Raw genomic sequence first — 17,020 nt, 5'->3', positions numbered from 1 at the left:
TTCTTCTCCCCTCGTGAGGATCCCTCCTCCGGGGTACCGTCGATTAGGCAACGACACATACCTTTTCCTTGAGAAAGCCCAAACTTCTAATAATTATGCCTCCATAGAAATGGTGTATCCATAATAATTTTGCTAGACCCCCCTCTCTCAAAGTGGACACTTGAACTTGCTCTCGGTTCTCTATTGTAGGATGATCTGTGATGCAGGTCTTGGTACACATACCACATGAACAGAGAAGTGAAGGGGCAAGAAGCGGTACCTGTAGGGATGGGGTCCTCCTCCACCGTCTCAAGCTGGCGTGTTACGTACGCGTGCCGACCGCTCGCCGGCGGCAATCGGAACAACCCCTTCCTCAATGGAGCGCTGATCGTACACCACGCCAAGGAGCGCCTCCTCCTTCTCAATCGATCGGAGTTCTTCATCGATTCGAGAAGCCTCAGAGAGAAGGAATCGATCGAGTTTGGCGGTCCAGTAGCCCTCCCTCACCATGACGTCCACATCCCACCGAGACCGCTACAGCCGAGCTCCCTCTTCGGCACGGTGATTCACCATGGATGTTGGCATCCGGTTGGAGGGGAATCTCAGCCTCGGAACTCGACCACAACCTTCCCGGCATGGATTGACGAGCTCTTCTACTCGAAGGCTCCGAACGGATCACACCCCCGATCGAGTTTGGTGGCGCCGCCGCGCCCGCGAGGTGGTCACGCCATTAATCCGGGAAGATGGGGTACTCAAGGTCAGCTTGGGGCCTATCCCAGTGCTATTTTGCCAGGAGGCCCAGATCCTTCGGCTGGGCTGGGCTGGGGCCCAGGAACTTCTGAATCCATGGCGGCCATGGATGGAGATCGCCACACGTGTCCAGATCCTCCACCATCCATCGGCCATGGCATACGCCGACAAGCGGGTCCCAGTAACCCTAGCTCTTATATACCGCCCGGTGGATGCGCCGTCCCCTGGTCAAACCTAGATCTCCTCGAACATTTCTGGGGCGATTCTAGGGTTCATAGCTCTCCACCACGCTCCACTGATTCGTTTGGCTGGTGGCGCGGCAAGGTCGCCGGAGATCCTCTCTCACGGTCAAGTCGCCGCCGCTCCTTCTATGGGTGACGGCGGAGGATGGTTCGGTGGCGGGAGAGGCCGCAACCAACCAAATCGAGGCCGCGGCCGAAACTTCTGGCATCGCGACAAGGCGCCGCAGACCTCCTCCAACAACCTGCGCGCCACCAACTCCCACCCCCAGCAGTCCAACGACCGGTGGGAAGCGGCGGCCTGGGATTCGGAGAGGCGCCGCCAGGAAGCTTCTTCTACCGGTGGAGGTAAAGCGGTTGCTGCTCAAGGGGCCGAAGCCAGTTCCCTCTTGGCTGCCGGTGACCCAGCCCCCTGTCTTCACTGCAACATAGTTGGTCACTACACTGCTCTGCCCCACTATCCGATGCGATCGTTGTAAGAAACTTGGGCATATCACTCAGATCTGTCAAACTATGCTTCCTTGGGAATGTGTCCCCTCTATGTGTGGGTTTCAAGCACCTGGACGTGGTTTATTTTACATGCTGGATCAGAGCTCGTCCAAGTTGATCAAAGAGAGGGCTACCAGTGTTGTTATCACTATCATTGAGGGGAATGCAACCTCTAGAGAGATTGAGCAGTCTTTTAGTATCATTTTTGGTGATAGTTGGAGGTGTACTACAAGGGCCACCTAATCAGTACACTATGAGATTTCCTACGCCTCGAGAGGTTGAGAGAGCTGTCTACTATGGAGCTTCCATGAAACTGAAAACTATCGATGCTATTTTCAATCTGTCTCCGTGGACGGCGTTGGTTGGAGCTAAGGCTCCGCTACAAAAATCGTGGGTGAAAATCAGTAACATCCCCCTAGACAAGAGGTGTGAGGCAAATGTGTTCTATGCTGGTGGACTTGTTGGTGTATCCCTGGATCTTGATGCCTCCACTCTCCATAAACCTGAATATGTTAAAGTGTTAATTGGTTGCAGAGACATTGATATGATCCCCCTAATGCTGAAAGCTGCCTTGGTGATAATTTCTATGATTTGTATTATGAGGTAGATAATATTGTTGTTGGGAAACTTCCTGGCGATGCCACCAATGTGAATGTTGGTAACTCGGGTGCTCCTTCCCCGAAAAGCCAAAGGGTTGAACAAAACAACAATGTCACTGAGGAGAATTCTGGGTCACAGCTTGTTAGCTGCTAAACCGAGTCGGTGCAGCCGAGCCGTCATCGGGAGAATGTGACAATCACTGATGTCACTGAAGAAATTGACACTCAGGAGTCGGAGGATGAAAGTATGGGGGGGATTTCTTATTGAAACTATGGCTCGTGAACATGCAGACGCTCAGCACAAAACTGGTACGCCTCCAAACAAATGGCTTGTTCACTGCCCTATCCTTGCTATGAATAATTCTGTGCAACGTGATACTATGACACCCATGGTTGCTCCCCTCTCTTCTTTACTATTGCATTTTCCGCAAACCCTCTCTGATGAGACATGGCCACCGCTCCCTGTGATAACAGTTGTTTCTGATTCCATTATTTCTCCTTTAGGTGAATCTCCGGGATAATTGGTCCAGTCCCCTGATGTCTCTCTGGAGGACAATGTGGAGGAGATAAAAACGGAGCTGGACCCCCTAATGTGCAGCCGCAGGGCATCGGCGGATATGAACTCAAATATCATGGACAAGGTGGAGAACATGGTCCGGAAAAGGAACTTAGAAGGTAATACTGCTCCTATCTCCGATAATTCGAATTCTTTTGATGTTCTATCCAATAGTGAGCTAATGTGTAGAGCACATAAAATGGGTGTCAATATACCTGATAATGATTTTGCTGCCATAGATATCATTAGAGATTTGGAAGCATCTAGAAATGACTTAGCTGATAAACATGCGTCGACTCAAAAATATACTGACACTCTTTTCATTGAAAACAATGTTGGTAACTCGACTACTCTATCAATGGATTGGAACCCTACCTCTGATAATGAAGAACCGTTTACTATTGTAAGAAATAAAGGAAAAAAGCTTCGAGGAAGAAACCAATAGTAATCATTTCTAGGCCTAATACGAGGAGTCAATTCAATAAGGACCTTTTTCTGGTGACCAATCTGCCACAATTCCTGGCAGGGTCGCTAGAAAACACACTAAGCCGAGTCGTTTTAAACGAAAGGTATCCTTTGGAACAGTAGGAGTGTTGGAAAGAAAGGGGTTGTGGGTTGTACCAAAGATATGTTGTCTGACTATTCCTTGGATTTTATTGGTATTCAAGAAACTATGAAAAAAGACTATAAACTTAGTTTCTTTCACAAGCTTGACCCGAATAAATATTTCTTTTGGAAATGGGTCCCTTCCGTCGGAAAATCTGGTGGCATCCTATGTGGTGTTAAAAATGAGACTCTAGAAGTTAATGCTGTGAAGCAAGGAAAATTCATGCTTCAATTTGTTCTTTGGGACAAAATTCATAAATGCAACTGGGCTCTTGTTGTTTTCTATGGAGCTCCTCATGAAGAGCATAAATTGGAGTTCCTTACTGAGCTCTCCGCTTTCTGTCATAATATTCTTATGCCCTATATCGTTGGAGGTGATTTTAATATTGTGAGACATAGTGGGGAGAAAAATAAGAATTTTGTGCACTCTCATTCCATCGATATTTTCAATTCCGTCATTCACACTCTAGGGCTCCGTGAGATTTTTATGCATGGTGGTCAGTACACTTGTCTAATAAACAAACCTCTCCAACCTTAGAAAAATTGGATCGTATTTTGATGTCGCCGGATTGGGAGGACATGTTTCCTCTAGTTTCGATTAGAAAGCTGGCCAGATGATATTTCTGTCCACAATGCTCTGCTCCTTGACACTGGCACTTAATCCCCTATTGCCAATAAGTTGAGAGAATTCAGGTTTGATATTTCCTGGTTCAAGCATGCTGACTTCCTACCCCTGGTTAAAGAGATTTGGAACAAAAAGGTTTATTGTGATGATCCCATTGATGTTTTTAACATCAAGTTGAAGCGTTTTAAAAAGTTCTTTAAGGGTTGGGGTTCAAATCAATATGGTCACACTGAAAAAAGGAAAAAATGATTTAAAAGTGGAACTAGCATATATTGAAGAGTTGGAAGAAACCTTGGAATTGCCAAGTGATTTACATATTCGAAAAACTTTGATCATGGTTGAGCTTATGGAAATTTATAAGGAAGAAGAATTTTTGTGGTATCAAAAGTCTCATGAAAAATGGTTGTTTGAGGGAGACTTGAATACAAGTTACTTTCATCGAGTGGCCAATAGTCGCAAAAGGAAAAATACAATGATCTCCCTAGATGACAATGGGATAATCATAGAAGGGACAGAAAAACTCATTGATCATGCCACTTCCTATTATAAAAACCTTTTCGGACCCGCCCCTGGAAATATTTTTCCTATTAATCATTCTATATGGTTGCCACATGAGAAACTGGATGATAATTATAATGAGATTATCAGTAAAGCTTTTACGGTTGAAGAAGTAAAGGGTGCGCTGTTCTCGATGAAAAAGAACAAAGCTCCGGGGCCAGATAATATTCCCATAGAGTTTTAGCAACATTGTTGGGATATCGTCAAAAATGACATTATGAACCTTTTCTATGCTTTTCGTGATGGTTCTCTGGATGTGCAACGCCTAAACTATGGCATCATCACCCTCCTCCCAAAAATCTCCGAGGCTTATAAAAATAGTCAATATAGACCCATATGTCTCCTCAGATGCATTTACAAGCTTCTTACCAAAGTCCTCACTATTAGGGTGGAACCTTTCCTCCCTAAGATTGTTAGCCTGCATCAAAATGCTTTTATGAAAAATAGAACCATAGTGGATGAGATTATGTCTCTTCATGAGATTTTACATCACGCCCATGTGAAAAAACATATTGGTGTTGTCCTAAAACTTGATTTTGAAAAATCTTTCGATAAAGTGAATTGGGATTTCCTCCTGGACAGCCAACGAACCATGGGCTTTGGAGATTTCTGGTGCAACAAAGTTGAGAAAATCCTTCAAAATGGCACGGTTTCGGTGAAAATCAACAATGTGATTGGGCCTTATTTCCAAAGCTCGAAAGGGGTTCGCCAAGGTGGTCCCCTTTCTTTGTTTGTTTTTAACTCCGCGGCACAATGCCTTACTAAAATGGTGCTTGAGGCTCAAAACAATAATCTCCTTACTGGTTTAGCCCCTGACCTTACCGATAAAGGAGTGGCCATTATGCAATATGCCGACGACATGATCCTCTGTCTTTCTCATGAACCTGATAAGGCCGTCAATTTGAAGCTTTTGCTCTATTTGTTTGAGCTAATGTCGGGGCTTAAAATGAACTATCAGAAAAGCGAGATTTTCCTTGTCGGTGGTGATAATGATATTGCCAACTTCTATGCCAACATGTTTGGGTGCCAGATAGGAACTTTACCTATGAAATATCTGGGTGTCCCGGTTTCCTTCCGATGTTTAAAAAAATCAGATCTTAATTTCATTGATGGCAAGTTTACTAAAAAGCTTGATGCCTAGATTGGTGGATCCTCCTCTTCTGGAGGTAGACTAACTTTAGTTGATTCCTGTTTGTCCAACCTTCCTTCTTATATCATGGCCATGTTCCTCTTGAACAAAACCTTCATAGAAAAACTGGACAAACATAGACGTCATTTTTTTGGCATAGAAAGAAACAAAAAAAGGTACTATATGGTTGATACGTCTCCGACGTATCGATAATTTCTTATGTTCTATGCCATATTATTGATGATACCTACATGTTTTATGCACACTTTATGTCATATTCGTGCATTTTCTGGAACTAACCTATTAACAAGATGCCGAAGTGCCAGCCTCCTATTTTCTCGCTGTTTTTGGTTTCGTAAATCCTAGTAACGAAATATTCTCGGAATTGGACGAAACGAAGACCCGTGGCCCTATTTTTCCACGGAGCTTCCGTAAGACCGAAGAACACACGAAGTGGGGCCACGAGGTGGCCAAGCTATAGGGCGGCGCGGCCCAAGCCCCGGCCGCGCCGACCTATAGCGTGGGCCCCTCGTCCCGGCCCCCGACTCGCCCCCTTCCGCCTACTTAAAGCCTCCGTCGCGAAACCCCCGATGCGAAAAACCACGATACGGAAAACCTACCGAGACGCCGTCGCCGCCGATCCCATCTCGGGGGATTCTGGAGATCTCCTCCGGCACCCTGCCGAAGAGGGGATTCATCTCCCGGAGGACTCTACACCGCCATGGTCGCCTCCGGAGTGATGAGTGAGTAGTTCACCCCTGGACTATGGGTCCATAGCAAGTAGCTAGATGGTTGTCTTCTCGTCATTGTGCTTCATTGTTGGATCTTGTGAGCTGCCTAACATGATCAAGATCATCTATCTCGTAATTCTATATGTTGTGTTTGTCGGGATCCGATGGATAGAGAATACCATGTCATGTTAATTATCAAGTTATTATACATGTGTTGTTTATGATCTTGCATGCTCTCCGTTTCTAGTAGAGGCTCTTGTTGACGTCAGAAACCCCCTGGCGGGAGAGACGGGCAACACCGTAGAGCCGGGAACAACTAGGGCTGCGGCTGGCCCTAGTCCCTCTGAGCGACGGCCCGCAAAGCCTCCTGGTCGCACGCGCCGATGTTTATCACAAGGGCGTGCCACCTGACCTATACCTGGTCGTAGAAGGTGTGGATGATGCCTCGCTTAGTTTCCTCGCAGGGCACACACGTAAACGTTAAATACGAGCCTCGATCGGCTCTCAGGTTATCCCGTGAATCGGCTCAAAGAGCCGATCCACCCATGATTCGCACGAGGTGTCCGAATATATGGTGGTCCCGCTTGATCAAGGTAAAGCTGATTAGATCTACGACGATCCGGGGTTTTCACCGCATAATCGGATCATCCTACTCACGATTGGGCCTCGCGCTCGCGCACGGTGACCGTAAGTCGATCCTAGACAGGGCCTAAAAACCAACACGAGGTTGATCCCCGAACATCCGTTCTAGGACTAGCAAACGCCACCCTACACGCCGCCGGATCCTCCAACCCTTTGTAAGGCCTAACTATTGCAGATATTAAACTAATCCTTGTAGAACAAGGAGCAATCGTAACGGATCAGATCTACTAAACTATGATCAAGCGGGTGCCGCCCCTACACCTAAGATAGGTGTAAGGGCGGCTAGACATGCAAGGGTTGCACTACGAAAGCATGCAGCATGAAGAACAATGCTAACCCTAACATGTCTAAGATAACTACGTTGCTCGCCATCAAAAAGGCTTCAATACGAGCAACACTTGAACAACGTAGGCAAGTTAGGCTGCCTAGATCGCAAGATGCGATCTAGGCAGCATGATGCTTACCGGTAGAAACCCTCGAGACGAAGGAGTTGGCGATGCGCCGAGATTTGTTTGTGGTTGAACGTTGGTTGTTGTTTATTCCATAAACCCTAGGTACATATTTATAGTCCGGGGACTTTCTAATGTGGGCGTGCACTAAACCGTGCACGGGTAAAACTCTAACTTTTAATCTAGATACAATCCATCGTAATCAAAGATACACGGGCAAACAAGCCCAACTCCTCCATGCAAGGCCGCTTCGCAGATCTTCCACGTGTAATCTTCCAAGCCCATCCCGATCGCGGCCCACCTCTCGACTCGGTCAAATTCTCGGTGATAACACATGCCCCTCGGTTTTGGAAATGACATTTCCAAAATCATTATGCCTTTCTTTCATCGGGTCATGTCGTGGCGTAACCGTCGCAAGATCCGTCATCATGATAACTTGCCTTCTCAACTTCTCCGCGTGACTTGGCAGTCTTTTCTCTTTCTTTCAAGCAGCACTTCCTCGGAAACTGCTGTGGCATTGAATTCCCACTATATCCCCTTTATTTAACCGTTCCGCACAGTTCAATCCTGCATCTCCTTCGCATTAGCATTCCAAAAGCCGTCCTGCGCCACCATGTCTTCTTCCTCCTCCGCTTCATCGGCTCTTTCCACCCGAGCCCTCTTCGTCTCGCGCGCCGACGCCGGAGCCAAACCCGGCGGAGATCCATGCGGCCAACATCCGCCGCGCCATCGAGGCCGGGGAGGAGTCTAGCCATGACTTCTCCCTCTGGTCGGAGGACGATAAATCCTCGACAGACGGGGAGAGCGACCTCCGCTTCCTCGCCGACGGGGAATCGGAGGAGGAGAGCGATGACGATCGCTTCTCCTGGGACGACTTCACCACCTCCGAGGAGGTGAAGGAGGGGGAAGAGGAGGACGACGACGACGAAAGCTTCCCGACGAACCACCGGCCAAGCGCCATTGCCCCCGGCCGGGGAATCCGAGTGACTTCGACGGCCGACGACGACGACGACGACGAGGAAGATGAGGACAATGAAGGTCCCGCCGGCGGCCGCCGGAGCAGCGACGACGAGCCGGCCGGGAGCAGCGCCGACACCGGCGATGACGGCGATGATGAGGGCAGCGACGGCCCGTAGATAGGACATCTAGCATAGGACCAGTAGCAGTGAGATGGGGCCATGTATCCCCTAGTACTTCCTTTTGAGGGCTATCAGCTTCTTATGTAAGAAATCTATCAATGAAGAACTTTTCCCAATCTGATTTGCCGATTCCTTTAGCTTATCTTAGCCGATTTCTCCTCATACTGGTCTTGCCGATTCGTCCTTGCCAATGCATAACGAGCCGATAGCAACGCATCGGTCCCTCGATATTTACCCTTACATTCTTCACCTCGATGATTCTCTTTCCGTAGATACCGTGGGATTTCCAAGAGAGCCCTTAACTTCCTCCCACCGGTTTCGTAGATCCTTTTAGCGAGCGCTCATCATTTTGTGAAGAAGGTTGCAACGAAGATCAGCCGATGGTACCCCGATCGGTTCCTCAAAAGAGCATCTACCAGGCCTGTTGCCCCCCGAGTCTCAGCCAAGGCAAGATAGAGACGAGGATACGCCAAGTAGCCGTATGGATCCGGGCTTGATCATGTCTCGAGGGAACTTCTTTGCGAGCCAGCCCGATTTGAACATAAATCGGCTTCTCAAAGCGCAGAGCCTTCAAGGTGAGCTGCCCCCGAGCCTTCTTCAGCTCTTGCCGGCCAGATCGGCTCCTTTCCTTTGGTGGATCCGATGCGATCCCTCCTCGACCTCGATCCGCACGTCCAGCCGCTCTCGGCATTGTTCTTGAAGAGAGGATCTAAGCCCTTAGACTACTCCATTGAGGAGCTCTTTCATTAGTGCTCTATTGACCCTCTGATCGTAACAGTTACTCCTCTCGAGTCGATGGCCATGCATCGGCTTTTATATCCTTAAGTCGATGTCTGCTGCATCGGCTGTGCTCGAAAAATTTCGAATTTTCAGAATTTTGGCCGACTGGTGCATCGGCCCCCATACTCCAATGCCCATCACCAAAGATGAGATGGGATAATTCTACTGCATATCCTCGTGTTCTATCCACCCGGTGCTTCCCCGAGCCGATTCCCGTCAAGAGAATTGATGGTATCGGCTCTGTTGGATAACATGTTGAACCCAAGCAGAATGGTGGGTGAGGGTAATTTTGGCCGATTGCTGGAATCGGCCTCCACGTTGCTTGCTCGGTGAAGGTTTTGTAAGTTCCTTTCACAAATTTTTGGGGCCGATCGCAAGGATCAGCCTCGCCATGTTTGCTCATTGACATGTTCTTGCTACTCGTCCAGGCCGGTAGACAGAACCAGCCCAATCTCTGATTTTATCATGTTGGTGCTCTTGCTGTCGCCCACCTTGAGTGCATCGTGTAATCGTGGAGCACTAAGTGTCGTCGGAAGAACGAGCACCATGTTTGTGCCAGCCGATGTTTCATCATCGGCTTTCCTTTGCTTGGGGCGCCACTCCATTTTCCGCGGACGACCCCCTTCATCCAGGGTTCGCTGAACCTTTGCAGCCAGATCAGGCCTTGCCTTCCTCAATGTATGCAAGTATAACCTCTCGGCTTCTTCCAGGCCGCGCAATCGTTGAACCCTCGCGTTTCGGGAACGGGCCGAGTCCGTCGTGGCACCACCTTGGCCGGTGGTACCTGTCTTCTTCTTCTCCCTCGTCTTCTCGAATCTTCGAGATCTTCCAACCGAGGGGACTCAGCTCGTTTGCTCGTGGCGGGAGAGGTCCTAAGCGCTCGAACACGGACACGTTGGCTGCCTCCTTCTTCTTCCGGCTGCATTCTGGGCAATTGCCGATCGTGGGCAATCGGCTCATTCCCGAATCCCAAGCAGGTGCTCGAAGAAGGGACAATCCCGGGCCTCGTCCTCGTCGCCTCGCTCCTTTGCCTTTCCCTTGGCACAACGCTCGTGCTCCTCCTCATCGCGATTATGCCGACGATGTCTTCTCGGCTTCTCTAGCCGGACGATCTCTTTCATCATCATCGCTGGACCGTCGGCGTTGGTCGTACCGACTCACATACTTGTTGAGGAGGTGATCGAGAGAGGTCGCCGATATCTTATGTTCTTCACTTCTCCCTCCGTTACGTAGCGCTTGCCGTCTTGGCGGAGCCGATCGCGTGGAGCGGCTTCCTCTCGTTTCTTTGCTATGAGAGCAGCTGCCCTCATCTCCATCCTTGCCGCCGTGGTGTCCAAGATCTACCATGTTGATATTGCACAGAAAACCCGGCCGGCACCCCGCATGGCAAGCATACTCCACCATGTTTACGGCGGGAAGGGCTGGGTATCGACCTTCATGGCGTACTCGGCTGAAAATTAGACGCCCGTTCTCTATCGCCGCTTGGATGTGCCGACGCCACACCCCGCAGTCGTTGGTGGCATGGGAGAGCGAGTTATGCCATTTGCGTATGGCTTTCCATTCAGCTCTTGCGCCGTGGGGAACTTGAGACCTTCGGTATCTTCAACCGCTTTTCCTTGAGTAGGAGGTCGAAGATTTGCTCGGCCTTAGTCACGTCAAAATCAAATCCCCGGGCGGGCCTCGGTGGCTTTACCCATTTGCGTGACACGGGGTTCCTCCCCGAGTCCACTCACCCATCGCTACTTCTTGGTCTCCCGCAGAACTTCGTCTTCCTCTCGCATCGACCAGGGCTACCGCACGCTTGAACTTGTCTTGGTACAGTCCGGGTGGCGCTGTTCATATGCTGAAAGTTTCCGAACCACGTGCGCCGCCGAGGGATAATCTCGCTTGGGAGGCCATGTCCTTGAGCCGTGTTGCAAGGCCTCGCTACTACCAACTCGATCGCTTCCTTTTCAGCTTATACGAACCGAATAGCATCGGTTCCTAAGATTCCCGAAGCGCTGGATGTATTCTCGTCACGTTCTCCGCGCTTCGACGTAGTTGTGCTAGATCGGCAATGCTAGACTCGGAAGCTTCCGAATGATACCGCTCATGGAACTCGCTCTTCCAACCGCTTCCAAGTTTGGATGGAGTTCGGTGGTAGCGATGTGTACCACCCGAAAGCCGATCCTCGTGAGGGATTGTGAGAAGAACCTCACGCGCAACTCATCCGACGCTGAGATCGTGCCCAGCCGTGCCAAATATCGGCTCACATGCTCGATGGAGCTGGACCCCTCTCGACCCACCGAACTTTGTGAAGTCCGGGAGCCGATATTTGGGTGGCAGCGGGATCGGCTCGTAGCTGTTGGGGTACGGCTTGGTGTAGCCGAACGCTTTCCTTTTCGGCATCATACCGAACCGATCTTTCGGAATTGTACAAATCTGATCCGCCGTGATGGCCGAAGGCGTCGAACCCCGAAGATTCGCCGGGTGGCATACTTAACCAGCCATGCTTGCTTTTCCGGTTCTAAGCCAACCGCAGGAGCTGGGCCTTGGAGGTTCGTCGGGGTTGCGTACTTAGCCGCCCACGATTGCTTCTCGGGATCGGCTCCCGACGTTCCTCCCGCCGTCTCCAGAGGCCGCCGATATTGCAGCCTCGGTTCGAGAGTGCCCAGTGCGTTGCGGCCTGGTACGTATGCGCACGTGTATCCGTGCGGGATCTCCTTAGGCGGCTCGGTAGGAATTGGTAGTCACTAGGATCACCACCAACCTTGTAGACGACATATGCCGCCGAGTTCGGCGAGTTCCGGTGCTGCCCATGCGAACGGCCGGGGCCGGAGCGGCATCTCTCCCTTGAAAGTCCCCGAGCTGGTCCCGATGGAGAATACCGGTGGCTCATGATTTCCTCGGACGACGCGCGAGCGACACGCTCCAAGGTGTTCACCGAGCTCTCGTAGTGGCGGTGCAGCGAATGAGCCACCATGTAGTTGATCTCCTCGCCGCAGCCGACTCGGTGCGTTCTTCCGACGGGGCGGACAAGTCCACTCCATCGAGTGCGCCTTCAGTGTGAAACCCTTCCACCCGACGCCATGGGAGCGGGTTCGGTGGAAGGAGCCGATGAGTTCGGCTTCGAGGGTTGCCTTGATCTCGTCATGCTTCTTCTTGAGCTCATCGTGCGCATCCGCGTACGTGACCGGAGTGTCTTCCGCCATCTCGGATGTAGATGGCGATGTCGTGGATGTCGAAGACTGTCCCACCGGGCGTGCCGTAATGTGTTGACGTCGAAACCCCCCGGCGGCGCAGACGGGCAACACCGTAGAGCCGGGAACAACTAGGGCTGCGGCTGGCCCTAGTCCCTCCGAGCGACGGCCCGCAAAGCCTCCCCGGTCGCACGCGCCGATGTTTATCACAGGGCGTGCCACCCGACCTATACCCGGTCGGAAGGTGTGGATGATGCCTCGCTTAGTTTCCTGCAGGGCACACACGTAAACGTTAAATACGAGCCTCGATCGGCTCTCGGGTTATCCCGTGAATCGGCTCAAAGAGCCGATCCACCCATGATTCGACGAGGTGTCCGAATATATGGTGGTCCCGCTTGATCAAGGTAAAGCTGATTAGATCTACGACGATCCGGGGTTTTCACCGCATAATCGGATCATCCTACTCACGATTGGGCCTCGCGCTCGCGCACGGTGACCGTAAGCCGATCCTAGACAGGGCCTAAAAACCAACACGAGGTTGATCCCCGAACATCCGTTCTAGGACTAGCAAACGCCACCCTACACGCCGCCGGATCCTCCAACCCTTTGTAAGGCCTAACTATTGCGTATATTAAACTAATCCTTGTAGAACAAGGAGCAATCGTAACGGATCAGATCTACTAAACTATGATCAGCGGGGTGCCGCCCCTACGCCTAAGATAGGCGTAAGGGCGGCTAGACACGCAAGGGTTGCACTACGAAAGCATGTAATCATGAAGAACAATGCTAACCCTAACATGTCTAAGATAACTACGTTGCTCGCCATCAAAAAGGCTTCAGTACGAGCAACGCTTGAACAACGTAGGCAGGCTTGTGCTGCCTAGATCGCAAGATACGACCTAGGCAGCATGATGCTTACCGGTAGAAACCCTCGAGACGAAGGAGTTGGCGATGCGCCGAGATTTGTTTGTGGTTGAACGTTGGTTGTTGTTTATTCCATAAACCCTAGGTACATATTTATAGTCCGGGGGACTTTCTAATGTGGGCGTGCACTAAACCGTGCACGGGTAAAACTCTAACTTTTAATCTAGATACAACCTACCGTAATCAAAGATACACGGGCAAACAAGCCCAACTCCTCCATGCAAGGCCGCTTCGGAGATCTTCCACGTGTAATCTTCCAAGCCCATCCCGATCGCGGCCCACCTCCGACTCTGGCCAAATTCCGGTGATAACAGCTCCGGCCAAGTTTTTACTTTTAACTCCAAGAGGGAGTATTTATGCTCGATAGTGGGTTCATGCCCGCATTGACACTGGGGGAGTGACAGAAACCCCTAAGGTTGTGTTGTGCTCGTTGCCACTAGGGATAAAACATTGGCGCTATGTCCGAGGATGTAGTTGTTGATTACATTACGCACCATACTTAATGCAATTGTCTCGTTGTTAGCAACTTAATACTCGGAGGGGGTTCGGATGATAACCTCGAAGGTGGACTTTTTAGGCATAGATGCAGTTGGATGGCGGTCTATGTACTTTGTCGTAATGCCCAATTAAATCTCACTATACTTATCATGTCATGTATGTGCATTGTTATGCCCTCTCTATTTGTCAATTGCCCGATCGTAATTTGTTCACCCAACATGCTTTTATCTTATGGGAGAGACACCTCTAGTGAACCGTGGACCCCGGTCCATTCTTTAATACCGAAATACAAATCTGCTGCAATACTTGTTTTTACTATTTTCTCTCGCAAACAATCATCTTCCACACAATACGGTTAATCCTTTGTTACGACGAAGTCGGTGAGATTGACAACCTCACTGTTTCGTTGGGGCAAAGTACTTTGGTTGTGTTGTGCAGGTTCCACGTTGGCGCCGGAATCTCCGGTGTTGCGCCGCACTACATCCCGCCGCCATCAACCTTCAACGTGCTTCTTGGCTCCTCCTGGTTCGATAAACCTTGGTTTCTTTCTGAGGGAAAACTTGCTGCTGTGCGCATCATACCTTCCTCTTGGGGTTGCCCAACGAACGTGTGAAATACACGCCATCAATGGTCAAGTGGACCAGAGTTTGTCGGTCCAAAAAGAAAGGTGGTTTAGGGGTTAAAGACATTCGGAAACAAAACATAAGTCTCCTGTGCAAATGGTGGTGGAAGCTGGAAACCCTAGATGGTTTATGGCAAGATATTATTAAAGCAAAATACTTAAGAAATAAAACTGTGGCTACTGTCACCTCAAGATTCAATGATTCACCATGTTGGAAAGCAATTTTAAAAGTAAAAGAGACTTACTTTGCTGGGAGAAATGTGGTGTTGAATAATGGAAACATTGCCAGGCTTTGGAAAGATCCAATTATGGGCGAGCAGCCTTTCTGTGATAAATTCCATGTGCTTTTTAACCTCTGTCAGGCGCAAGACTGTACCGTGAAAAGTTGCAGGGATGCAAACTGTGATATTCCTTTCCGCAGACGGTTGAGAGGTGAGTTACTGGATCCTTAGCATCATATCTTGAATACCTTACTTTTGGCCCCTTTTCATGATGAAAATGATAGGATTGCTTGGTCCTTGAATAAGAGTGCTATTTTCTCAACTAGATCCATTTACACTCTCCTGGAAAGGAATCTTGGATGGTTCTCACAATAATTGGATATGGAAATCCAAGATCCCTTTGAAAATTAAGATTTTCATGTGGCAAATGTGTCAAGATGCTATCCTTACTCGAGAGATTATGAAAAAAATAAAATGGCTTGGTGCTCCAACTTGCTCCTTCTGCAGGCAAGTTGAATCAAACAACCATCTTTTCTTCACTTGTAACACTTCAAAGGTAGTTTGGGGGGTTTTGGCATTGGCTATGGGAGTAAACTGTGTCCCTACCTCCTTTTGGCAGGATATGACTTGGTTTCATTCATTTTCTCCTGGTTTTGAGAAGTTCTATGTCATTATCATCGCGACTGTTTGTTGGGCCATATGGAATGTGAGGAATAAGATCACTTTTGAAAAGTATGTCTTGAAATCACCGAGTGAAATTTCATATTTTGCGGTGGCTTTGATTTTATATTGGCAGGTCTACAGAAAGTGGAGGACAAGGAGTGCTTGGTCAGCAGCGCGGATAAGATGGTGCAAGCTGTGGCATTCGTCTACTCCAGGTCCAGGCGACCAGCAGCGACGCCCGGGCAAGGACAGATGCTGATGATTGATGGCGTGTAACTCACACGTTCGTTGGGAACCCCAAGAGGAAGGTATGATGCGCACAACAGCAAGTTTTCCCTCAGAAAGAAACCAAGGTTTATCGAACCAGGAGGAGCCAAGAAGCACGTTGAAGGTTGATGGCGGCGGGATGTAGTGCGGCGCAACACCGTGGATTCCGGCGCCAACGTGGAACCCGCACAACACAATCCAAAGTACTTTGCCCCAACGAAACAGATGAGGTTGTCAATCTCACCGGCTTGCCGTAACAAAGGATTAACCGTATTGTGTGGAAGATGATTGTTTGCGAGAGAAAACAAGAGAAACAAGTATTGCAAGCAGATTTGTATTTCAAGTATTAAAGAATGGACCGGGGTCCACAGCTCACTAGAGGTGTCTCTCCCATAAGATAAAAGCATGTTGGGTGAACAAATTACAATCGGGCAATTGACAAATAGAGAGAGCATAACAATGCACATACATGTCATGATAAGTACAATGAGATTTAATTGGGCATTACGACAAAGTACATAGACCGCCATCCAACCGCATCTATGCCTAAAAAGTCCACCTTCAGAGTTATCGTCCGAACCCCTTGCAGTATTAAGTTGCAAAGCAACAGACAATTGCATTAAGTATGGTGCGTAATGTAATCAATAACTACATCCTCTGACATAGCATCAATGTTTTATCCCTAGTGGCAACAAGACAACACAACCTTAGAACTTTCCGTCACCGTCCTGTGTGTCAATGTGCATGAACCCACTATCGAGCATAAATACTCCCTCTTGGAGTTAAGAGCAAAAACTTGGCCGTAGCCTCTACTAATAACGGAGAGCATGCAAGATCATAAACAACACATATGCAATAACTTGATAATTAACATAACATGGTATTCTCTATCCATCGGATCCCGACAAACACAACATAGAGTATTACAGTATAGATGATCTTGATCATGTTAGGCAGCTCACAAGATCCAACAATGAAGCACAATGAGGAGAAGACAACCATCTAGCTACCGCTATGGACCCATAGTCCAGGGGTGAACTACTCACTCATCACTCCGGAGGCGACCATGGCGGTGTAGAGTCCTCCGGGAGATGAATCCCCTCTCCAGCAGGGTGCCGGAGGAGATCTCCGTAATCCCCCGAGATGGGATTGGCGGCGGCGGCGTCTCCGGAAGGTTTTCCGTATCGTGGTTCTTCGCATCGTGGGTTTCGCGACGGAGGCTTTAAGTAGGCGGAAGGGCAACGTGGGGGCCACACGGGGGCCCCACACTACTGTGTCGGCGCGGCCAAGGGCCGGGCCGCGCCGCCCTATAGTGGCGGCCCTCGTGGCCCCACTTCGACTCCTCTTCGGTCTTCCGAAGCTTCGTGGCAAAATA

Source organism: Lolium rigidum, chromosome 6, assembly GCF_022539505.1.
Source record: "Lolium rigidum isolate FL_2022 chromosome 6, APGP_CSIRO_Lrig_0.1, whole genome shotgun sequence".
Lineage (NCBI taxonomy): Eukaryota > Viridiplantae > Streptophyta > Magnoliopsida > Poales > Poaceae > Lolium > Lolium rigidum.
The sequence above is the reverse complement of the archived record's forward strand: the minus strand, read 5'-3'. Positions refer to the sequence as shown.